This window comes from Squalius cephalus (assembly GCF_949319135.1).
Source record: "Squalius cephalus genome assembly, chromosome: 25".
Taxonomy (NCBI): Eukaryota; Metazoa; Chordata; class Actinopteri; order Cypriniformes; family Leuciscidae; genus Squalius; species Squalius cephalus.
The window spans coordinates 21,851,686-21,877,954 of NC_137146.1; the positions used below are offsets into that span (position 1 = coordinate 21,851,686).

The 26,269-nt window shown below is 39.8% G+C and overlaps 1 protein-coding gene across 2 annotated transcripts in view; it reads right to left on the reverse strand.

Annotated features, from left to right (window-relative positions):
• LOC307153973 (enoyl-CoA hydratase EchA19) overlaps positions 1 to 26,269 on the reverse strand; it is a 36,667-nt gene that overhangs the window by 2,614 nt on the left and 7,784 nt on the right. The gene's annotated exons all lie outside the window — the stretch shown is intronic.

Sequence of the window (26,269 nt, forward strand, 5' to 3'; positions counted from 1 at the left end):
GATAATACTTTTATTCAGCAAGTAAATACATTAATAATGTTATGAAAGATTTATATTTAAAATAAGTGCTTGTATTTATCAAACTATTCTATTTTTCTTGCGCACCAAACCAACATATTAAATATATTTCTGAAGGATCATGTGACACTGAAGACTGGAGAAATTGTTGCTGTAAAATTCAGCTTTGTCATCAGCAATAATTAAAAATTTTAAATATATATATATATATTTTTTTATTTATTTTTTTATTTTAGATCAAATAAATGCAGCCTTGGTGAGCATAAGTGTCACAAGTGTATGCAGGCAGACAAAGACACAGAAGAGTAAGGTTCCAACACAAAGTTTACTCCAAACGGGTAGCGATACAAACAGGCAGAAGAGTTTACACACTTAAATATAACAGTGACCGGACAAACTCAAAGGGAACAGACATGAACTAATATACAAAAGATAACGAGGTAAACACAGCTAACCAAACTAAGTAATGACAGTAACCATAGAAACTAACGAGTGGCGGGAATTGCAATGGCACAGACCGAGGACCGATGGAGCTGAGCGACATCGCTTGTGCTGGAGACCCAGGTGATTCCGTGGTGAAGAGCGTCGGCGGTGGAGCCAGGTGTGACTGAGGACAAAGGCAATCCCGAAGGGAAGAAGGAACCCGCTGCAGCCGTAGGGGAGGAGGGACGGAGCGCAGCGGACAGAAGTAGGGCAACGACTGACCAAGGGGGAACCGGTGGGACGAGGGAACCCGGTGAAGCTGCAAGGCCGAGGGTCTCTGGTGGAGCAGAAGGTGGGAGGAGCCAAGGCAGAGCCATCAGGTCGACGGGCCGAGATGGAGCGAAGTTATCCGAGGCAGGAGGAATTAGATGTTGGGTAGGCTTGGATGGGAATCGATTCTTCCTCACTGACGTCCATCAGCCAGTCCTCGGTTCTCATTCTCATTCTCTGCTGGAGTCGCGGGCTCACACCCCTGGTCAGACTTGCTAGGGGTTGCACTTCCGGGGCGATGGTGAGTGCTGTTCTCTTGTCCTCGGGCTCTGGCTCACTCGTCGCAGCGGGTGGTCCCTCAACGTCTGCAGAGGGCTCTCGCAAATTCTTCACGATCAAAGGTGGTAAACCTGGCTCTGGGTCTGGCTGTGCTTTGAATTGGGGCCAGACGCTCTTCAGACACCTAACGATGGCCTCCCTCCAGTTAAGTCCAGTGGTGTCTAAGAGGTTTATAGGGTGGTTTAAATGAATTCTTTAAATGAATCAACCCCGCAAGATTACTGTTATAAACATGAGCCTCGTCCGAAACGCAAAGGGGGTGGTGTTGCTGTAATTTATAGTAATAGTTTCAAAACCACTAAGAAATCAAGTTTTAAATATAATTCTTTTGAAGCATTGGTGCTTAATGTAAAAATATATAGTGTAAACGATAAATCACGTTTGAGATTTGTGCTGGCTACTGTATACAGGCCACCAGGGCACCATACAGACTTTATCAAAGAATTTGCGGACTTTCTATCAGAATTAATATTGACTGCAGATAAAGTACTAATTGTTGGTGATTTTAATATACACATCGATAATGAAAAAGATGCATTGGGATTGGCATTTAAAGACATTGTAAATTCAATTGGAGTTAGACAACACGTGTCAGGACCTACTCATCGTCGTAATCATACTCTAGATCTAATATTATCACACGGAATAGATGTTGATGCCGTTGAAATTCTGCAGCAGAGCGATGACATCTCAGATCATTACCTAGTCTCGTGTAATTTGCATTTAGCCAAGGCTGCAAAGCCGACTCCGTGTTTCAAATATGTGAGACCTATCACTTCTGCTACTAAAGATTGCTTTATTAATAATCTTCCTAATCAGTTTCATCATCTCAGCATCTCAGATAGCTTAGAAGAACTAGATATTACAACAGAAACGTTTAACTCTCTCTTTTCCAGCACTTTAGACACAGTTGCTCCGTTGCGCTTAAAGAAGATTAAAGAAAATAGTCCAACGCCGTGGTACAATGAGCACACTCGGGCCCTTAAGAGAGCAGCTAGAAAAATGGAGCGCAACTGGAAGAAAACAAAACTAGAGGTATTTCGCATTTCATGGAAGGAGAGCTCTATTGCTTACAGAGAGGCTTTAAAAGCTGCTAGATCTGCTTATTTTTCAACCCTATTAGAAGAAAATAAACATAATCCTAGGTATTTATTTGAAACGGTGGCTAAACTAACGAAAAATAAAGCTTCAAGCCCAGAAGTTTCCAAGCAACACAGCAGTAATGACTTTATGAACTTCTTCAATTATAAGATTGATAATATCAGGGACAAAATTATAACTATGCAACCGTCTACTACAGTATCGCATCAGGCAGTGCATTGTAGTCTCCCTGAGGAAAAATTTGATTCATTCGTTGCTATAGGAGAGGAAGAATTTACTAAACTCATTAAATCATCTAAATCTACAACATGTATGTTAGACCCTATACCGACTAAGCTACTGAAAGAAATACTTCCAGAGGTCATAGATCCTCTTCTTAATATCATTAATTCGTCTTTGTCTCTAGGATACGTACCAAAAAACTTTAAGCTGGCTATGATTAAACCGCTTGTTAAAAAAACGCAACTTGATCCTACAGAATTAGTCAATTACAGGCCGATCTCGAATCTACCTTTTCTGTCAAAGATATTAGAAAAGGCAGTATCCTCACAACTGTGTTCCTTTCTTGAAAGAAATGATATCTGCGAGGATTTCCAGTCAGGATTTAGACCGTACCATAGTACCGAGACAGCTCTCGTTAGAGTCACAAATGATTTGCTCTTATCATCCGATCGTGGTTGTATCTCTCTATTAGTGTTACTCGATCTTAGTGCTGCATTTGACACCATTGACCACAACGTTCTTTTAAATAGATTAGAACATTATGTTGGCATTACGGGAATTGCACTAGCATGGTTTAAATCATACTTATCTGACCGTTATCAGTTTGTAGCAGTAAATGATGAGATGTCTCATCGATCACAAGTTCAGTATGGCGTACCACAAGGCTCAGTACTAGGACCGTTGCTGTTCACTCTGTACATGCTACCATTAGGAGATATCATTAGGAAACATGGAATTAGCTTTCACTGCTATGCCGATGATACTCAGCTCTATATTTCTTCAAAACCTAACGAAACTTATCAATTCACAAAATTAACGGAATGCATAGCGGATATAAAAAATTGGATGACTTGTAATTTCCTACTTCTAAATTCTGAAAAAACAGAGTTTCTAATTATTGGACAAAAAACTTCCTCACGTAATAATCTAGAATACTGTCTAACACTCGATGGCTGCTCTGTTAAGTCTTCGTCGTCGGTTAGGAACCTGGGTGTGCTCTTTGATACCAATCTTTCATTTGAAAGTCACGTGTCTAGTATCTGTAAAACTGCATTTTTCCATCTTAAAAATATATCTAAATTACGCCATATGCTCTCATTGACAAATGCGGAACAATTAGTTCATGCGTTCATGACCTCAAGGCTAGATTATTGTAATGCTCTACTGGGTGGTTGCCCTGCACGCTTAATAAACAAACTACAGCTAGTTCAAAACACAGCAGCTCGAGTTCTTACCAGAACCAGGAAGTATGACCATATTAGCCCGGTTCTGTCAAAACTGCATTGGCTCCCTATTAAACATCGCATCAATTTTAAAATATTGCTGATCACTTACAAAGCACTAAATGGTTTAGCTCCGCAGTACTTGAGCGAGCTCTTAACGCATTATAGTCCGTCACGTCTATTGCGATCTCAAAATTCCGGCCAGTTGATAATACCTAGAATATCAAAATCGACTGCTGGCGGTAGATCCTTTTCCTATTTAGCACCAAAACTCTGGAACAGTCTTCCTACCATTGTCCGGGAAGCAGACACACTCTGTCAGTTCAAAGCCAGATTAAAGACACATCTCTTTGACCTAGCTTTCACATAATACATTATAGACTTCTATAATTTAATGTTAGGCTGCATAGATTAGGTCAGCCGGAACCGGGAACACTTCCCAAAAATCCTGATGTACTCGTTACATCATGAGAAGAATGGCATCTACGCTAATTTTAGTGTCTGTGTTTATCCCGAGGTTTTCCTGCAGCCTGCCAGATCCAGGCCGTATCCAGATCTGACGAAGGACCTTCGCCTGGACCGATGACAACGCAGTGCTGAAGTGCCAACTAGTCTCTCCCTATGGAGGATCCCACTACCACTCTACAGATAAGGCGTTGTCGGGAAAATCCGTTTCGCGTTCCTACCCCAAAGCAACAAAATAAAATAAAATTCTTTATCAAAATTTATAGGGAAAGACAAGTACTTTGTTTAGGCTTGGCTTGTAGGGAATTCCAAACCTGCATATATTCAAACGCACATAACTATAGAACTCATTCTAAATGCTCATGTGAACGCCACAACGTTTCTCACAGATTCGCGTTTAAAGTCTGTGTAGAGGGATTGGTGTTGTCTTAGCGGCCCCTAATTTAATAACAAATGATCATTGCGACGGAAGCAAATCAATCAAAACTAACTTCAGATGGAAATAACTTAACTCTGCTGTAAAGCCGAAACAATCTCTGTTACCTTAAATTATACGCTTATCTCTGTAAAGCTGCTTTGAAACAATCTACATTGTTAAAAGCGCTATATAAATGAAGATGACTTGACTTGACTTGACTTGGTGAAAGTTCGCCCCAATCCAAAACAGGCTCTTTAGGGTCTCATCGTCGTGGGGGCTGGTGATGGCAAGACGTGCTCTCCTGAGAGACCTGGATGAACTGGGCGTTCCAGTCCAAATTTTGTGGTCCGGTCATCTGTCCCAGGTGTACGCAGGCAGGCAGGCAGACAAAGACACAGGGTGTGAAAACTAACAAGTGGTGAGAATCTAAACAAAGGGAAACCAGGAACTGAAGGATTTCAAATTAAAAGTCCAAGAACAAAACAAACTGAACATAATGGTGACATCATGAAACGACTTTCAAAAATATAAAAAAAAAACCTCTTGAACGATACCGTGTAAATTAGGTATGTGCAATATATTGGTGGCCACATTAATACTGAATTTAGTGAAATATTAGCTAGTAACATCAATTATTATGTTAATATTAGTAAAAATGTATTAATATTTTCACTAATATTAATATATTGTTTAATGGATTCAAATCACTTAAATTGATATCAATATAAAATATACTGCAGATATAATTTAGATATTCATATAAATCACAAATATTGATTAAACTAAACTGGGGAAATGTGATGTCACATAATTAATTCATATGTATGAGCTGTTTTATTTAAGACCTTAAAATAAGATTTACATTAAGCTCTGAAGTCTGAGTTGACTTGTAGATTAGGGTTTTAGATTATTTTAGATTTGTTAAATATTGCATGGATGTATAATAATATTAGCAATTGTATTGCTGTCTTCATATTAATATATGAAAATAAATATCTTGTAATAAGCATCAGTCAGAATATTCTGACTGATGCTTATTACAAGATATTTATATGTATGTATATATGTATATCTATATTCACATTATTCACAAGTTTCTGCATGGCCCTAACTACAGCCTAGTGTTTTATTCTGTCACATATTTATATAGCTGCGTTGAGACCAAATATCACTCAGTTGATCAGTGATGTTCTCTCTCACCGACAATGTTGTTGCTTCCTGCATTACATTTATTTATATTTTACATTTATTACTAACTCCCATTGTATTAAGAAGTAATTAATACTAATTAATTACGAATTAATGAATTACTACTACTACTACTACTTTTGTAGTAGTAGTAGTATTAGTAGTACTTTATTGGTCCCAGTTGGGAAATGAAAGTGCATTAGCAGCAATACATGAAGACAGTAAAGTACTCGCAGTACACACAAAACATACAATACACATTTAACCCTCTGATGGTCCTCGGTCATTTCTGACCGAATAATTTTCTGTTTTGAAATTTAAAAAATCACAGCTTCATCGGAAGGTTATGAAACTTGGTGACTTTTCTGGCATTAGGTATGTGAATACAAAAAAAAATTGAGGTCATGATCCGAGCATGCTAAGTGGTCGTAAACAAAAAGAGTCACACTCGTGGTCTTCGGTCAAAAATGACCGACCCATAGGAAATGAATGGGAAATTTACAAAAACACAATCTACAAATCGGACAGGATTCTAAAAAAAAGTACACCGCAGTAAAGGGGTGACACTCTACAACATCAAGAGTGCAAAAAATTCACACCCACCCACACACACACACATACAAACACACGTTTATACACATACACACCAATAAATTCAGATTACAAAAATCTGTTTTGAATTTTTAAAAATCACAGCTTCATCAGAATGTTACGAAACTTGGTGACTTTTCTGGCATTAGGTATGTGAACACACAAAAAAATTGAGTTCATGATCCGAGCATGCTAAGTGGTCGTAAAAAAATTAGTTATGATTTTGGTCTTCGGTCAAAATTACCCCCATAGGAAATGAATGGGAAATTGACAAAAACACAAAAATTCTCTACAAATCAGCCACGATGCAGAAAAAAAATGCTCAGCAATGAAGGGGTGAAGCTCTAAAACATCAAGAGTGAAAAACATAACATAATTAATAATTATAATTAATATATGTATATATAATAATTATTAAAATTATTAAAATAATAATTAATAAAATGTTATAAACCTTGGCAAAAAGTATTATTTGAGAATTTCTAAAAAAATACATTCAATCCATATCTTAAAAGTAAGTAATTTGGTCCAAAAACAACTAGAATTCACAAACATCTCCATTTAGAGCTATACAGGCATCTAGTGGTAAACCCATGCAATATCCGCCCGTCCTTCGGATGAGACGTTAAACCGAGGTCCTGACTCTCTGTGGTCATTAAAAATCCCAGGATGTCCTTCGAAAAAGAGTAGGGGTGTAACCCCGGCATCCTGGCCAAATTTGCCCCTTGGCCCCTGTCCATCATGGCCTCCTAATCATCCCCATATACTGATTGGCTTCATCACTGTCTCCTCTCCACCAGTAAGCTGGTGTGTGGTGGGCGTTCTGGCGCAATATGGCTGCCGTCGCATCATCCAAGTGGATGCTGCACATTGGTGGTGGTTGAGGAGATTCCCCCATCTATGTAAAGCGCTTTGAGGTCTCAGAAAAAGCGCTATATAAATGTAACGAATTAATATCATGTTTTATTTAATTTTATGATTAATAAATTGATGAACTTTTTTTTATTTTATTTTTTTTCTGAAAGCCTAGTCTCTATTTTACCCGAAAATACTGCATAGAAAAAAAAAAATTTTAAATCAAAAAAAAAAAAAAAAAAAATCATTATTTTCAATGGCAAAAAATGGACTATAAATATTGCATAAATATTAATAAGTTCAATAAAATTGTCTCAAAATTCTAAATTAAAAAGAATAAATATTATAGAACAAAAATAAATTGCATTGGTTTTTACTGGGATGGAGGAAGTTTCATTTTTAGGTGTCCGGTCATTTATGACCGGGAAGGCCCCCAGTGTGACTGCTAAACGAAGACCATCAGAGGGTTAATAAATAAACAAATAGCCATAATCTTGTTCGAAGTTTAAGAAGGACAAAATAGAGTAAAATATAAAAACAGGTCAGACAATAAAAGCAATAATGAATATTTTATGTCTGATAATTAACTGCCTTGAGTACAGCTATACGATGGGTGTAGTGACCTAATTCCTAGACCTCGGCACAGGATAGATGAGTTGTAAAGTCTCACAGCAGTAGGCATAAATGACTTCCTATAGCGTTCTCTGTTGCACCGTGGCTGGATCAATCGGTTGCTGAATGTACTTCTCATTTTAGCAAGCATGTCATGGAGGGGGTGTGAGGTATTGTTTGTGATGTTCAACAGCTTGGACATTATTCTCCTCTCTGTAACAACCTCAAACATGTCCAGATCCACTCTAATGACAAAGCCCGCCTTCTTAATAAGCTTATTCAGCCATTTGGTATCTCCAGCTTTAATCCTAGTGCCCCAGCACACTATGGCGTAAAACAGGGCACTAGCGACGACAGATTGATAGAACATGTGAAGCATCTTGCTACACACATTGAAGGACCTGAGTCTTCTCAAGAAATAGAGTCCGCTCTGGCCCTTTTTATAGATCGTTCCGGTGTTTTTTGTCCAGTCAAGTTTGTCATCTATGTGGATCCCCAAATACCGATAGGAGTCCACTATCTCAACGTCTCTGCCGTGAATAGAAATAGGTGAGGGATGGTCTTTTTTCCTTCTAAAATCAATTACCAATTATTTTGTTTTATTTACATTCATTTGTAGATGGTTCACTCCACACCACTTCACAAAATTGTTGACCAGAGCTCCATATTCCGTCTCTTGCCCGCCCTCAATGTAACCAACCACAGCTGAATCATCTGAAAACTAAACTGACTTCGAGTTGTAATTGAAGTCAGTCTCACAAACTGTGGTCTGCCTGTGAGGTAGTCCATGACCCAGGAGATTATGGAGGAGTCCACCTGCATAACATCCATTTTCCTTCCCAGTAATGCTGGTTGGATGCTGTTGAAGGCACTGGAGAAGTCAAAGAACATTATTCTCACAGTGCTGCCAGCTCTGTCCAGATGTGAATAGACCCTCTGCAGCATGTAGATGATGGCATCGTCCACACCCTGAGGTTGGTAGGCAAACTGTGAACCTAGGACCAACCTCTCCATGGTCTTCATACTATGGGAAGTCAGTGCTACTGGTCTATAGTCGTTTAGATGGGCGGGGCACCGTTTCTTTGGTACTGGAACAATGCAAGATGTTTTCCAGAGCACCGGAACTCTTTCCAGGCTAAGATTCAAGTTGAACAGGCGCTGGAGCACTCCCCTCAGCTAGTCGGCACAGGCTCTTAAGACTCTGGGACAAATGCCATCAGGTCTTGCTGCCTTACCCTGGTGAAGTCTCCCCAGTTCCCTCTTAACCTGGCCCTCTGTGATGGTCAATGTGGCCTGACGGCTGTCAGCTGTGAAGAGTGTCTGAGAGGGAAGCTGCTGGGGGAGTTGAAGGTGAAAATGATTGTTGTGGGTGGTCTCTATCGGTACAGTGAAGTAACAGTAGGGGGATGTGCATTGGAGAGCAGCCTGGGGCCCTATATCAAACCTGTTGAAGAACTGATTCAACTCGTTAGCCATCTCTAGGTCCCCCTTCGTTGCAGTCCCTGGCTGTTTAAATTGTTGTGTCTCTGGCTATCCTGATTATTATTAGCAGAACTGTCTAGGGGTGCAGTTCCATCTATTCAGGACCTCTTTTGATCAGAAACACCATCAGCTCATCAAGGATATGAAAAATGAAAATGTGCTTGACTGCCTTTTTGACCTTTTGGCAATATTAACTTATTTTTATTGGAATAATTTGTCAGGTATACACTCTCCAAACTTTCCGCAGTTCACAGCGCACAAAACAAAAAACTGTAAGCTGTCACCATGTATTGCCCTTGTTAACATACAACTGCCGGAACGCAAAATCTGACATTTTCCTGACCAGCATCCAGCAGGATCTGGCTCAAATTAATCACAGAGTGCTTATGTATTATGTGAATGATCATAATGCACACAAGCCATTGTTTTACCTTCACTTATTGACACAAACACACACAGGGGTCTTGAATACATGTCTAATTGCCAGCAATCTCTCTACACAGAGACCTCTCTCTATCTCTGCCAACTAGCACATTCTCGAAAGGACATTTTCTCCCAAAATTATCAGCCCTATTGTAACGGGTTATTAAAATAATGCAGCTTTATTCATAGAGGCTTGAGAGGGTGAGAGATAATGAGTGGATACATCTGCTACCAATCACATGTCCTCCAGTCCAACACACTACACATCTGGCAGCCCGAGCTGAGGTAGGAGGGAGTTTCAGTCAGTGAGCACATCCTTCCATATTTCCTCTGCTCCTTTACCCCATTACTCAAGTCTGTCGTTCCGACAGTCAGTCCTCCATCTCTATTACACATCTGCGAACATGCAGCTGACACGACAGACATGATGAGGTGCATCTGTTTCAGAAGGTGAGTCTAGTCTAAAAAGCAGAGGCAGAATGTAGAATACATAAATGAAAGAACCCAAAATGTCACCAGATTGCTACTGTACACTTTCTACACTCGCTCATTGGCAATTATGTTCAACTTTGTTTCACCAGCAGTCACAGTTACTCAGTTAGCTCAATTAGCCACAAATCACCAATATTCATAAAGAACAGTTGACGTCTGGTTTCTTTGTCATGATTTTGAGGTTGTAGAAAGAGCCAGGTCCATTAGAAATCTAGCGGAAATACAGCAAAGTGGACTTTGGAAAGCATAATTGGATCTGAAATTCTCATTAGTCAGTGGATGTCAATGTCAGAGCATTATCCAGCAAAAGTTTTAGTCGTAAGATACAGTGCACTTTCACAAACCTTGCATTGTTCCTCTATGTCCTTGCTCCATTTTAATCAATGCTTCCAAGTGACTATGACATACAAGATCAGAAAAACATTAATGTTTATGGGTCAGTGGGGCAGTACCCTCAAAGGTATATGTACCTGTTACCCCTACAACAGGGTGCATATTAATACCTCAAGAGTACATATTAGTACCTTAAGAAGTATAAACCGGGTATAGATGCTGCCTTTAAGGGTAAATAAGGAACAAAGGTGCACCCATGATGGTAGTGCCCCAGTGATATATTTTTGCAAAATTTTGTTTTACAACAGGCATGTTTATATACACATTTTTTTCCAACGAATCCAATCCAATCCAATCCAAATAAACCGATTTCAGATTCTGAAAGCTCTATGTTCCCTAGACCAGTGCACATTCATTAAACATAAGCCCTGGTCACACCACCAGCGACACGCAGTGACAAAATGATTGGATCCCATTCATTTTCAATGGAGAGCTGGCGACTTCCGGTGACATACAGTGACCATTGATGACAGGATGTGGGCATGTCCAGTGACGAGACAAAGTTGACAAATGTTTAACTTTATACAAATGCACAGCAACCTTTGGGAGTGACAGCCAATACAAGACACAGCTCATGTGAATCTTCTCCTCTATCTGAATTAATTGTGATATATATAATGCCCTCTAAAACTATTAAAATATAAACCATAAGTACCATATGTAAACATCACAGCACTGCATGTGATTTTTGAATCCGATTGAGAAAGTTGTTAGATCCAAGTGTTTCCATAGCTTAAATTATTCTTGTTAAACGGATTAAGATCTACACCACCCATTTCAATCAGATCGGAATTAATTTAGGATCAAGCTCAATCGAGGGCGGCACGGTGAGCCAGGCTCTTTCTGTGTAGAGAATGTTATCCATGTGTTGTCATGGGTTTCCTGGTGCTCTGGTTTCCCCCATTATCCAAAGACAGGATAGGTGAATTAAAGACAGTAAATAGCCCATAGGTATGGTTGAGATTGTGATAGCCATGTCTGTGTGTGTTAGCCCTGTGATGGACTGGTCATCCATCCATGGTGGTTCTTGGGATAAGCATACCCCCATCACCAAACATAAAACTGCTGGTCCTATGTAGACTTACAGATGGATTGAGCTCAATCGGATTGAAGGAGGTGATTAGCAATGTCAGTTGAGTATCAATTGCACGGAGACCGGAACTAGAGAAACATTGGACGATCCGAAGCTCTCATCGGTTTGATGGTGTTTATGCTACAAAAATGGTAAAACGATGTGTACTTGTAACACTGATTCTAGGTATCCTGAGAGGATGGGCAATGGAATTTATTTTATTCCATTTCCTAAACCCAAACACGACAGAGCAAAATGTCTGCTTTGGATTAAGCTGTGTATTAATCCAATGATGTGGGAGCAGTAACCTAGTCCTTAAAGGGATACTTCACCTCTGGAAAGAAGAATGTGTATTTAAATTGGGTCATTTATGTAGTAGAAATGTGAAATTATTTTGGAATTTGAAGACTTCTAGACTGAGAAAAGCCAGAAAATTTATTTTTGGCTCATATGGATGAAAGAAGACAACTCCCAGAATGCACTTGCTTCGCTGCTCTACTAGGCCACTCCCAAGCCACGCCTACCGGTTAGAGAGCAGTTGTAAACAACAAAGCTAAGCTACTAACGTTAGTCTCCGTGAGTCTGCCCGGGTTTTTGAGATTGCACAAAATGTCCGGGATTCGGCTTTTGCGTTCTACAGTCGCGCACAGGACGAGACTAGGGCCGCGGGAGAACGAGGCGAGGCCGGTGGCGTGATTACTGATGACCGACACCTGTGAGACGCACTGGTCTTGTATCTCTCACGGAGGAGCGGGTATTTTCTTAGCAATGATAAAACGCACATCAACCGATCACGCCACCGGCCTCGCGTCGTTCTCCCGCGGCCCTAGCCTCGTCCTGCTCGCCACAGTAAACGTGATGAATGGCGACTGTAGAACGCAAAAGCCGGTGGCGTGATTACTGATGAACGCCTGTGAGATGCACCGGTCTCGTGGGCTATCTCTCACGGAGGAGCGGGTATTTTCTTAGCAAGGGTAAAACGCACATCAACCGATCACTTGTTTAGCGTTCATGTAAACACTACATTCAAATTCACCAATCGGAATGAATTCAGTTAGATTGAAACAAAAGGTGTGCATGTAAACAATGAATGGTGAAATCAAACGCACTGGCACTGATCTGTGATAGGTCTGTTAGCGCATTAGGTCCAACCCCCTATGGGCGGGTTTGAAAGGGTGGGAACTAGTGCTTGTGGTCTCAACAGAAATCCCCCCCTCTTACACTTCCTCCAACAATGACGCAAAATTACGATTTTTGCGTCATTGTGGGAGGAAGTGTAAGAGGTAAATACGGATTTCTCCCGTCTCAGGGGAAAATGAGAGAGTGTTGCACGACCATTCAATAGTATGACTGGGTTTCTAACAATGCAAAGCTTAATGCAAATGGGTGGAGTGTTCCTTTAAGGATTCAACCCCAATCCCAATGAAGACGAAATGAAAATGTTCATTTTCTGATTGTCATACTCTCATTCAGTTGCAAATAAAGTTAGTGAGTCCATGCTAACGTACAAACCTAAATAGCTAACTGTTCTCACGTCATGTACAGACTGGTGTACAATTCAATGCCTCTCCATATTAAACTGGTTAAACGTAAATTAATTTAATTTACCCTGTGGTACATGAACAGTGTTGATCCTGGAGGTTGTAATCTGCGATCGTGACAACCGTAGAAGGGCTTCTCCCACTTGCATTGTGATCACTTTCAAATTAATCTGGTTACCCACCATATTTATTTTAAAATATTTTATACATTGAGGAAAATAAGTATTTGAACACCCTGCTATTTTGCAAGTTCTCCCACTTGGAAATCATGGAGGGGTCTGAAATTGTCATCGTAGGTGCATGTCCACTGTGAGAGACATAATCTAAAAAAAAAAAATCCCGAAATCACAATATATGATTTTTTAACTATTTATTTTTATGATACAGCTGCAAATAAGTATTTGAACACCTGTCTATCAGCTAGAATTCTGACCCTCAAAGACCTGTTAGTCTGCCTTTAAAATGTCCACCTCCACTCCATTTATTATCCTAAATTAGATGCACCTGTTTGAGGTCGTTAGCTGCATAAAGACACCTGTCCACCCCATACAATCAGTAAGAATCCAACTACTAACATGGCCAAGACCAAAGAGCTGTCCAAAGACACTAGAGACAAAATTGTACACCTCCACAAGGCTGGAAAGGGCTACGGGGAAATTGCCAAGCAGCTTGGTGAAAAAAGGTCCACTGTTGGAGCAATCATTAGAAAATGGAAGAAGCTAAACATGACTGTCAATCTCCCTCGGACTGGGGCTCCATGCAAGATCTCAACTCGTGGGGTCTCAATGATCCTAAGAAAGGTGAGAAATTAGCCCAGAACTACACGGGAGGAGCTGGTCAATGACCTGAAAAGAGCTGGGACCACCGTTTCCAAGGTTACTGTTGGTAATACACTAAGACGTCATGGTTTGAAATCATGCATGGCACGGAAGGTTCCCCTGCTTAAACCAGCCCATGTCAAGGCCCGTCTTAAGTTTGCCAATGACCATTTGGATGATCCAGAGGAGTCATGGGAGAAAGTCATGTGGTCAGATGAGACCAAAATAGAACTTTTTGGTCATAATTCCACTAAACGTGTTTGGAGGAAGAAGAATGATGAGTACCATCCCAAGAACACCATCCCTACTGTGAAGCATGGGGGTGGTAGCATCATGCTTTGGGGGTGTTTTTCTGCACATGGGACAGGGCGACTGCACTGTATTAAGGAGAGGATGACCGGGGTCATGTATTGCGAGATTTTGGGGAACAACCTCCTTCCCTCAGTTAGAGCATTGAAGATGGGTCGAGGCTGGGTCTTCCAACATGACAATGACCCGAAGCACACAGCCAGGATAACCAAGGAGTGGCTCTGTAAGACGCATATCAAGGTTCTGGCGTGGCCTAGCCAGTCTCCAGACCTAAACCCAATAGAGAATCTTTGGAGGGAGCTCAAACTCCGTGTTTCTCAGCGACAGCCCAGAAACCTGACTGATCTAGAGAAGATCTGTGTGGAGGAGTGAGCCAAAATCCCTCCTGCAGTGTGTGCAAACCTGGTGAAAAACTACAGGAAACGTTTGACCTCTGTAATTGTAAACAAAGGCTACTGTACCAAATATTAACATTGATTTTCTCAGGTGTGTGGGAGAACTTGCAAAATAGCAGGGTGTTCAAATACTTATTTTCCTCACTGTATATCCCTCCATGGCATATTTAAGTCCCACATGAATGCTACTCGACGAGAGGTGGTCCTTCTTTGTCCAAAATGTATCAAAACATCTTGGGACAAGGTTTAGCAAGTTAGCAATTCTGTTTGTTTGTCCGAGTTAGCAATAGTAACAAAAGGGTCTTACTTATGATAGGTCAGTTATAAAATTAATTAAGTTGCATTTAAACGCAAGCACATAGATTGGTCAATATCTCAGCCAACACATTTAATATGCATCAGAGGGAAGAGTTAGGTAAAGTAGCCCGTACATCTCATCAAGTCAATCCACTACCTTCATGCTCAGACTTTCACTATTGCGCAAAGACGCGCACACACACACACACACATGACATTGAAGTTGTACAATGGTTTTACAGAAATCCCTGCATGACTCCATGTCAGTAGTCCAGCATTAGCACCTGGGTGATTTCAGTTCACCTCAGGTGTTCGACTGAATGAATGGATCTGTCTGTGTAAGCCTGAGCCTGCGGTTGAACTTTTATGTCTTCCTGTGTGAGTTCATGCTGGTGATACTGGTATCCACAGAACATCAAAGTCCCAACAAAGCCTATGATGCAAGCTTGCACACACAATGGTGTTGGGGTAGGCCTAATGCTGTTACACCACACTAGAGCTCAGGAAAAAACCTTTACACGTACACACACATATTCAGTTACACAAACTTAACAACAGCTAAATGAGGACACTAAACTTTAAGTTCTGATCTACATGTCTGTGAAATCAGAACCAATAAGACAAAGCCTTATTAATTATATTTCTAAATCCCTAAGGGTTAAACCTGAGTTAATTTCAGTTTAAGCTATTTAACTTAGAACAAATGAAGATGCTCAAGAAATGAGTATAAGTCTTTCATTCTCAAGATCAGTCAAATCCATCAATGTATTTTATGAAAACTTCCCCTCTGAGTCCAAGCATTATAAGCCAAGGAAGGATCTGACGGTTGAAAGAGAATGTCTGTAAAATCGGAGAAAGGTCGAGTCATTTCAGTTGTTGGCAGCTGCTCCGGTGGCTGAGGTGAACGAATGGAAATTGCATTCAGAACAAGTGGCTTTGACCACCTGGGCTGTTGGATAAGATACAACGTGTGCAGTTAGGGCCTCTTAAAAATGATAAACTCAGATTTCACAGATCTTCTGGTCTCTGATAAATGTACTGCATTTCATTTGAGCAGGGAACAAACTATCCAAGAGAAACAGAATATTCAAAGAGGGAAAAATAATTGGAACATGAAAAGTGGGCGTTCTCCTCTACAAGAAAGGAATGAGACCTGAATGTAAAGTTCATGTGAAGTTCCCATCCAAGACTCTGCCGTAGCCCACTATTTGACGTGGAGGCTGAAAGTCAGGTCATGACATTTTGATACATCCCAATGGTAACACTTTTTATCAAATTACCTGCAATGCCTGAATAGCTATAGATGATGTCAACAAAAAAGAAAGGTCAAACTAAAGGCATAGAAAGTTATTACATTTAAAAGAAAAGTTATCACAAAAATATATTTAGCTTTTCTTTGGTATAACATGCACTGATGAATTGTGCACAACACACTTAAAACAGACACCCTAATGCGTGCAGGGCATTTTATGGGGTTAATTGAGAACGAAAGGGGACATCGCACTATGATTGGATATGATCGGTTATGATTGGATATGATTGGTTCATGTGATAAATCCCACCTCTTGTTATTGTGCGTGTTCTCATCGGCCTGAATGAAGAAAATTATGGTGTTAATGGGAAGACTAATTAAAAAGAAGTAAACAACTTAGAGATCACCGCTTTGTCACGTCAAAATCAAACTTGAAATGGCCTGAAAACATGATGACTGTGTAGGGGTTTTAGTGAGCATTCAGCTTGGGGAAATTAAGGTACATCTTCATGTCTGTGACCAGTGTGTACAAGCTTGATGACTGCTGAAAATAAGTTGGCTATCAAAAAGAACAGCTGAACATTAGTTCACAAATAATATATATGTAGTTTAAATTGTTACTGCCTTTAGCTATTATTTTGGAACAAATGTAGAAATGAGTAGCCTAAAAGAACGATTGTTCTATTTATTAAAACCAAGTATAAATTTCATCATACTTCAAAGATATTGCAAAAAATACAAAACAGAATTGTATTTGGTCTCTCTTTTTTAATGTAATGTTTATTTAACCAGGAAAATTAAGTGTAATTGGCATAAATGTACATTTGATATACAGAGAGGACTTTGCCTCATTTTAAAACACCACCGCACACCACTAGTGCACAATAAGACCAGGAAGGTGTATTAATAAAGTAAATAGGGACAATATGATAAAAACTGCGTAACTGTACTCTGTCAAACAATATTTCCCTTGGAATATAAACTGTATAACTTCACTTAGCCTAAATGGCTTGCCCACATTCTTTTCAGGGCTTTTTTTTTTTTTAGTTTACTGGCTCAATGTAGTATTCTGAAGACACAACAGGAAGTATTTGGCCACATCAGACAGATTTCAGTGAGTTTTGGTAGCATATTTTCCTTTCCCAGTGTTGCCTCCCCCACCCGCGTCTCTTTCTCATTTATTTCTCTTCATCTCTCACCATGAGGGATTCCCCTAGGCTGTTCCCATCTTGGTCTCCCAAATACAGCCCAAAAATAAAGCCCTAAAACCTGCCAAAACAAGATTAGGTAAAATAAAACCGACAAGCAGGATGTTAAAATAAACCCTTTTCCACTGATGGTGGCCAAGACGTCTATTATGTGAGATGAATGGTGTTTAAGGGCCTACTGTGCACTGTAGGGTAAGTACAGGAGAGAGTGAGGAAAATGCAGAGGAAATAAGTGGGTAGTGTCAGAGTGCTTAGCCTTGTTCTGGGTGAAATAGTCTCCAAATGATAGTTCTCATTTAAGCTCGATCATAGCAGAATGGCCACAGGAACCAATGTGCGGCAAAAACAACACATAAAATTTGTTGACAAAACATTTTGGTAAGTTGAGTGAATGGTTACATGCTACATGCTCCGATCAGAAGTGTAATGCGACTATAGAGATGTAATGTAGTGGATAGATAAGATTTTCTGGGGGGAAAATGTGTGGTTTCTGTCCATGCAAAAGTCACTACAACAACGTCAGGGTGTTGCTAGTGGTTGCTCAGCTGTACTGAGTATGTTTGAACAAGTTGCTTTGTGGTTGATATAGGGTGTTATTGGTGGTTTCCAAGGAGTTACTATGCAGTTACTTAGATGTGCTGAGTGGTATGTAGGCTAGCATTTTGCTGTGCAGTTGCTAGGGTGTTGTGGGTTGATATGTGCTTGCATATCTCTTCTGAGCATAGATATGTATATGTAGATTCCTTATTAGGGACTGCTTCTATGGGCAGCTATGTGTAAGCCTTCCGCCATACTGGAATGGTCAAATCAGGTTAATTTGCACTTGAGAGCAAGTTCTTCATGCCTTAAAAAAGTTTTAATGTAACTCAACACCCTTGCCTCATTTAGTATATACAGAACCATGAATATTCAAATTAGCCACGCCTCCACTCACTCACACCAGCTCAGAGATCCACTCACTTAACTCAACGTTTCAAAATGCATAACTTTTGCTACGGTTACGCCTGTCGTCTACACTACTCCAGCGTTTTCGACCCTCGAAAATGGATTCTTACAAAAATGCTACAGATCCCGATTTCGTTTGAAATCTCCGGGGTTGTGTTTCAGTGTAAACGGACCAAAACTGAGACTTTTGGCTTGACTACGTATTCAAATAGCTACTAATTTGTTGCTAATGTTACACAAACCATGTTCCCGTTTACTTTCTCAGTCTGCCTTCTAATAATCAGCATCCCTAGAAACGCATTTAACAACTTTAAACATCAGTGGAGAAAGGCATATAGTTCATCATAACGTTGTAATATACATCATATACATAATTAACCCGCTATATTGCTAAACTACCTGATTTTTCATGAACAGAAAAAAAACTACCAGGATAACCTGGCTTCTCTTGAGACTCCACTGCTTCCCAGTTAATGATATGCAAAAACCCAGCCCCCACATTGACGTGATTGGTTGCAAGGTAGTTTGTGACGCAAGAAATTTCAAATTTCCGATTTCAAACTGCGTTTTTGTGACTATCTTTGGTTCACTGGAGTTTTAAGGAGAAAATGCTCAGTAATGGTGTTGACTTATGAATATGCACATGGTTTGTCTTAAAGCATATTAAAAACGCCACATAGATATACACTCACCTAAAGGATTATTAGGAACACCTGTTCAATTTCTCATTAATGCAATTATCCAATCAACCAATCACATGGCAGTTGCTTCAATGCATTTAGGGGTGTGGTCCTGGTCAAGACAATCTCCTGAACTCCAAACTGAATGTCAGAATGGGAAAGAAAGGTGATTTAAGCAATTTTGAGCGTGGCATGGTTGTTGGTGCCAGACGGACCGGTCTGAGTATTTCACAATCTGCTCAGTTACTGGGATTTTCACGCACAACCATTTCTAGGGTTTACAAAGAATGGTGTGAAAAGGGAAAAACATCCAGTATGCGGCAGTCCTGTGGGCGAAAATGCCTTGTTGATGCTAGAGGTCAGAGGAAAATGGGCCGACTGATTCAAGCTGATAGAAGAGCAACTTTTACTGAAATAACCACTTGTTACAACCAAGGTATGCAGCAAAGCATTTGTGAAGCCACAACACGCACAACCTTGAGGCGGATGGGCTACAAAAGCAGAAGACCCCACCGGGTACCACTCATCTCCACTACAAATAGGAAAAAGAGGCTACAATTTGCACAAGCTCACCAAAATTGGACAGTTGAAGACTGGAAAAATGTTGCCTGGTCTGATGAGTCTCGATTTCTGTTGAGACATTCAGATGGTAGAGTCAGAATTTGGCGTAAACAGAATGAGAACATGGATCCATCATGCCTTGTTACCACTGTGCAGGCTGGTGGTGGTGGTGTAATGGTGTGGGGGATGTTTTCTTGGCACACTTTAGGCCCCTTAGTGCCAATTGGGCATTGTTTAAATGCCACGGCCTACCTGAGCATTGTTTCTGACCATGTCCATCCCTTTATGACCACCATGTACCCATCCTCTGATGGCTACTTCCAGCAGGATAATGCACCATGTCACAAAGCTCGAATCATTTCAAATTGGTTTCTTGAACATGACAATGAGTTCACTGTACTAAAATGGCCCCCACAGTTACCAGATCTCAACCCAATAGAGCATCTTTGGGATGTGGTGGAACGGGAGCTTCGTGCCCTGCATGTGCATCCCACAAATCTCCATCAACTGCAAGATGCTATCCTATCAATATGGGCCAACATTTCTAAAGAATGCTTTCAACACCTTGTTGAATCAATGCCACGTAGAATTAAGGCAGTTCTGAAGGCGAAAGGGGGTCAAACACAGTATTAGTATGGTGTTCCTAATAATCCTTTAGGTGAGTGTATATTAACAACATTAAAAACATGATTTTCACCACAAGGGGACATTAACAGTTGCCAATTTTACCAATTGTTAAACAGAAATATGTAAGCAATAATTTACATGGGGCCGTTGAATAATTAAAAAATAATGCACACTCGAGGTGCTAATGCGTTCATGATCCAAAGCAGAGTGAATCATTTTTCAATAATTAAACAGACCACAATCATTTATATTGCTTATATCCAGGTTACCACAGCTCAAGATATTGGGATTTATTCACTAATAATTGCGTTCACTATTCGTATTTTTATTTTATGTGTGTGATTTTTGCGTACGAGTGGTTTTAGTTGTTCCTGTATTTTTTCGTAAATTCAGAATATATTTTAGAAAGAAAGTTATTGGTGAATCATGATTTGTTTGTGAAAAAACTTTTGTACGCAGATTTCACGATGCGTACGCGTGCTCATGTGGATGAGACCCATTGTTCAGATGTTTTATTTCAAGATATTAGTCAGGTTTTTTGTCATTAAAACGGTTGTACGCATAACAAATTTCTTCTGCATCTCATCCCAAGCCTTCATTGTTAACTCCATTTTAGAACTAGTGACGGAGGCTAGAGAGAGATAGAGAGAGATTAAACATAAGTCTGTGTGGCTCTCAAAAGTGTTCGGCAGCAGTGTCTCCACTAATAGCTAAACTGTACGTTTAACTGCTTCAAAAACAACAACGTTGCCACCACACTACTTAGAAATGTCATGTAACTTTTCAGTTGTGAACAATTTTATAGAAAAAGTCGATCGCGGGGCAACGCTGACAATAAATTTCTGTGCACATGTATGTTTTCGAGTGTGTCAGTACAGTACGTGTGCATGAGAGAGCGAGAGAGAAAGAGAGAGAGAGGGACAAAGCATGCTTTCCATAAATAATAAAAGGAAATTTGGTGGGAAAAGCATGGAAATTGTTTTTATTTTTATCCTTTTGTTCGCTTAGGTCCATTTGCTGTTGTAATGTAGACTGTAAGGATCTTTGAATTAACTTAAATAATAATGGCAAAGTAATATGACTGCAATGCGATCTACAGGCCTGGAACTACTTCATACTATTGGTTTGTCAACCAATCAGAATCAAGCATTCAACAGCTCTGTGGTGTGTGTGTGTGTGTATATATATATATGGTGCATTATCCTGCCGGAAGTAGCCATCAGAGGATGGGTACATGGTGGTCATAAAGGGATGGACATGGTCAGAAACAATGCTCAGGTAGGCCGTGGCATTTAAACGATGCCCAATTGGCACTAAGGGACCTAAAGTGTGCCAAGAAAAAATCCCCCACACCATTACACCACCACCACCAGCCTGCACAGTGGTAACAAGGCATGATGGATCCATGTTCTCATTCTGTTTACGCCAAATTCTGACTCTACCATCTGAATGTCTCAACAGAAATCGAGACTCATCAGACCAGGCAACATTTTTCCAGTCTTCAACTGTCCAATTTTGGTGAGCTCGTGCAAATTGTAGCCTCTTTTTCCTATTTGTAGTGGAGATGAGTGGTACCCGGTGAGGTCTTCTGCTGTTGTAGCCCATCCGCCTCAAGGTTGTGTGTGTTGTGGCTTCACAAATGCTTTGCTGCATACCTCAGTTGTAATGAGTGGTTATTTCAGTCAAAGTTGCTCCTCTATCAGCCTGAATCAGTCGGCCCATTCTCCTCTGACCTCTAGCATCAACAAGGCATTTTCGCCCACAGGACTGCCGCATACTGGATGTTTTTCCCTTTTCACACCATTCTTTGTAAACCCTAGAAATGGTTGTGCGTGAAAATCCCAGTAACTGAGCAGATTGTGAAATACTCAGACCGGCCCGTCTGGCACCAACAACCATGCCACGCTCAAAATTGCTTAAATCACCTTTCTTTCCCATTCTGACATTCAGTTTGGAGTTCAGGAGATTGTCTTGACCAGGACCACACCCCTAAATGCATTGAAGCAACTGCCATGTGATTGGTTGATTAGATAATTGCATTAATGAGAAATTGAACAGGTGTTCCTAATAATCCTTTAGGTGAGTGTATATATATATATATATATATATATATATATATATATATATATATATATATACACACACACTATATTTTAATGCATTTGAGTGTTTTCGCAAAATTTGCATAATGTTGCAGATGTAGTGGGATTGCCCCTTTAACAATAGTCTGCGTAGCCCCTTTAAAAATAGCGTACGGATTGCATAAAGTGGGTGGGTACGTCAGGTAATCACGTAGCTATAAAGACACAGGTGAGAGTAGTTTCCTCATGACATTGTACCGATGTGACCTGTTTGTGTAGGTCTTGTATCTCCTTCACTCCTCGGGAAAGGTAGGTTTTGTTGAATTGGAGGCTCATAGACGGGAGGGAATTATAAACTTAGAATTTGGGTGTTTGTGGGAATTTAACTTAATTCACATGTTTGATTAATGTGCTTGTTTGGTGCAATTTTAGATTAGTCGGGCGCGTCCAGGCATTGTAGTGAGTATGAGAGTGTCATACACGTGAAAGGTAATTTTATTGTTCTCTTACCCTGTTGTGTGATTTTAAAAATGTGAGGAGTGGGGAGGGAGAAGAAAGCAAACGAAAATGTCTATTTGTTTTGCAGAAGTTGCCAGCTGCTGCTTTGCTGCGGCTTAAATAGCGTTTCCAGTTTGGGACGCGGGATTTTTGCCTTGAACGCTCGCGATTGCATTGAACGTCCTCGCTATTGCCTGTACAACGCTCACGTTGGATGCGCTAAAGCCGTGGCCTTTGATTCTGGAGCCACCTGGTGTTTGCTCACTTCGCTGGTGTAATTTTATTGATTTGTGTTCATTCGTTGTCTGTGTATTTTGTTTAAGTGTGTGTGCAATGGAGTTGAATTGAAATTGTTTTGTTTCTTTTTGGTTTGCTTTATTTTATTATTATTATTATTATTATTATTAGGTTTTGTTTATTAACTAATTTATTTAGTTTGTTTATTTTGTTATTTGGGTTGGTTGTATAATTTCTTTGTCTTGTGTTACATTGATACTGCTCAATTACGGAGCGGATTGATTCTCTTTTTTTGTTCTATTTGACTTTGGTTTATTTGGTTGGTGTTGAGTGGGTTTAAATAATTATTGTATTTTTGGGTTTGGTTGGTTTGAAGTGTTTTGATTTGTATTTATTTTGTTGTATTATTTGAGCAGTGAAATGTTTTATACAAAGACCTAATATCAAAGAAAGAAACCAACTTGTTTAGTTCTTTTTTTTTTGTGAATTGTTCTTTTGTTAGTATATATTTTTTTCTTTTTTCTTTTTGTGTGTTTGGCCAGTGTATGGGTGGCCGGCCCATTTGAACCGACTAAAAAAACGAAGCCCATTGGGCTGATTCATTCACATTGATTAAAGTGATTTTATCATTGATGTTGAACTCAAGGTGTTTTTAGTAACTAATTGATAAATAAAATTTTAATCTGTGGTTTTGTCTCTGCTCGTCCTTTTCCTTTAGTGGAAAGCCTGTTTGGGGAGGCTTGAAAATTTGGGGTCTTGAGTACGGGCCTTACTAGTGTAAGTTGATCGAGTCATACGGTCACACAGAGGTGAGGTGAGCTTATTGTCAGGTTTATGTTCCGTTATGTGGACCCTTATTTTGACATTCTATTCTGTTTCCTTTATTTCCTGTTTCCTCGCTCTGTTTAGTTTCATTGGTTACTAATTACATCCTTGTTTGCTTTCGTAGTTACGTATTGGTTTCACATGTCTAGTTTACTCTCCATTGCTCTATCCCTGTTTATATAGCCCGTGTTTCAGTTGTTCTTAGTCAGCTCTTGTGTGATTTGCATTATTTTTCTGTGTGTTTGAATTATTAATAAAGCCAAAATCTCCATCTTCATGCATGCTGACCACATCGTAACACATCGTAACAAGTATTTATATAGCAATAAATAAATAAATAAATAAATATCATGTGTATATCAAACATTGCTGATCGTGATATTGAGCAACTCAAATTCACCGCAAGGGAATAGAAATTCCTTCAGTCTGACAGCCCAAGTGGACGCAGTCAACTTGCTCTCGAGTGTTCAAGGACAATGGCTGCATCCGAAATTGCATATTTCCCTACTATATAGTAGAAAGGGGAGTTTCCTCCTCAGAGGAGGCATTGGAGGCAGAGCCTCCTCAAAAAAAATTGGATGAGAAAATAATCCATATTACAAAATTAAAACAAAGCAAATATTATAAAATGTGACATTAAAAAGTGTATAAATCACTAGTTTTTCTAAAGTAACACTATCCAACAGCAACACCAGCAGCCCATTGAGTTTTACCAGACCCCTTAAAGCAACACTAAATAACTTTTTTTACCTTAAAATAATGTTTCCAAAATCGTTACAGTGGTTCATCAAGTCGTAACAGGGTGAAAGGCACTTCTGGATTTGCTTTGCAGCCCTATCTCTGCTATAACCGCACTATGCAAGTTTGCCAGATCGGGTAGCGTTTCTGTAGTTCGAATGAGATATAAGAAACTACAAATTTGACTTGCTTTACGGCAAGCGTTACAATAGTCATTATTTAGTTTTTCTTCGTTTCTGATATCGCAATACATCATACTTTCATAGATTCATGCAACATACTCTACCTTGTCTGTGGACATCGTCCATTCTAAAGCCGGTGCTGGATAAACAGCAAGTGTGCGTGCGACAGTAGGCTGCGGTAGGCAAAATTATTTACGACAGCGGTAATGGACAATTCCGCTTACAACCTGTAGGGAGATGGAAGAGGAAAAGTTCTTTAGTGTTGCTTTAAAGCCTGCCAGGGGGTTTGGTGGGGGTTAATAGACTGAATGTGAGAAAGTTGAATGAGAGGAGACAATACCTCCATCATGCTATGATTGGATATGATTGGTTATGACTGGATATGATTGGTTCACGCAATAAAACCTGCCTCTTTTTTCCGTGCAGGTTTGCAAATCGGTCTGAATGAACAAAATGATGGCGTTAATGGGAAGACTAATTAAAAATTAAGTAAACAACTCACCCACTTCGATATCAAGTTTGCCAGAGTTATCACCTCTGTTATCACAAGTTATCACTGCTCTATGTCACATCAAAATAAACTTGAAATGGCCTGAACACAAGATGACTATGGGTTAAAGGTTTGGTAAAATTTCTAAATAAAAACAGAAAAATGCTCAGTAGCACTAAAAATTACTCAAACATTTTCACTAATCATTACTGTAGAGTGCCATTAAAGACTTCTAGACAGCAGACGTCACGCCTTCCTGGGTGGCGCGAGTGCAGTAGAGGCAGACAGTCTGAGGAACGGGTTCACAGGCACATGCGGGCAATGCCCGGATGCTTGGTTTAATGAAAGAGAGAGGGTCATGATGATGGCTCTATGTTTTAAACGAGCAGCTGGAAAAATCAGTTCCTGGCAGTAAATTATAGCACTGCTGGCATATTTATACACACTGTGGTCATACTGTATCTGTAGCATAGAGAAACTAGTACACTCAGAATGAAACTGCATCAAATTTTTCTTTCTAGGTAGTTTCTAGTCTGTCTGCAATATTTTTGCAGCCCAGGATTTAATTTAACAAAATTTTTGGGGTTGAAATTGATATTTTATCCGTCGTAATAGAGCCATTTACAGTAATCAGTAGACGTCAAAACAGTACTCTGGTGGGACCACTGTACAGTAATGTATCAGATATATCAAGCTTCATGAATAGGGTAATACTGACGAAAAATTATATCTCAATATTTTCTGGAATTTTGTCAGTAATGATAATTAGACAGAACTTCACTGAATGTGTCTCTGTGCTTGTTTATTGGCTGGTTTAGGTCTGTCGTGGACAGGTGACTCTCAAAGCTTTTAATATTCTTCATATTCTGTGTGGTGGTTACTTTTTTAATTAAGGGGCGATATTTGCCACCTCAAATTTACCTTTATAAGGGCAATTTTTTCTAACCTTGTTAGATTTCTGCATCATCATACATGTCAAATGCTCACATTTAAATAGA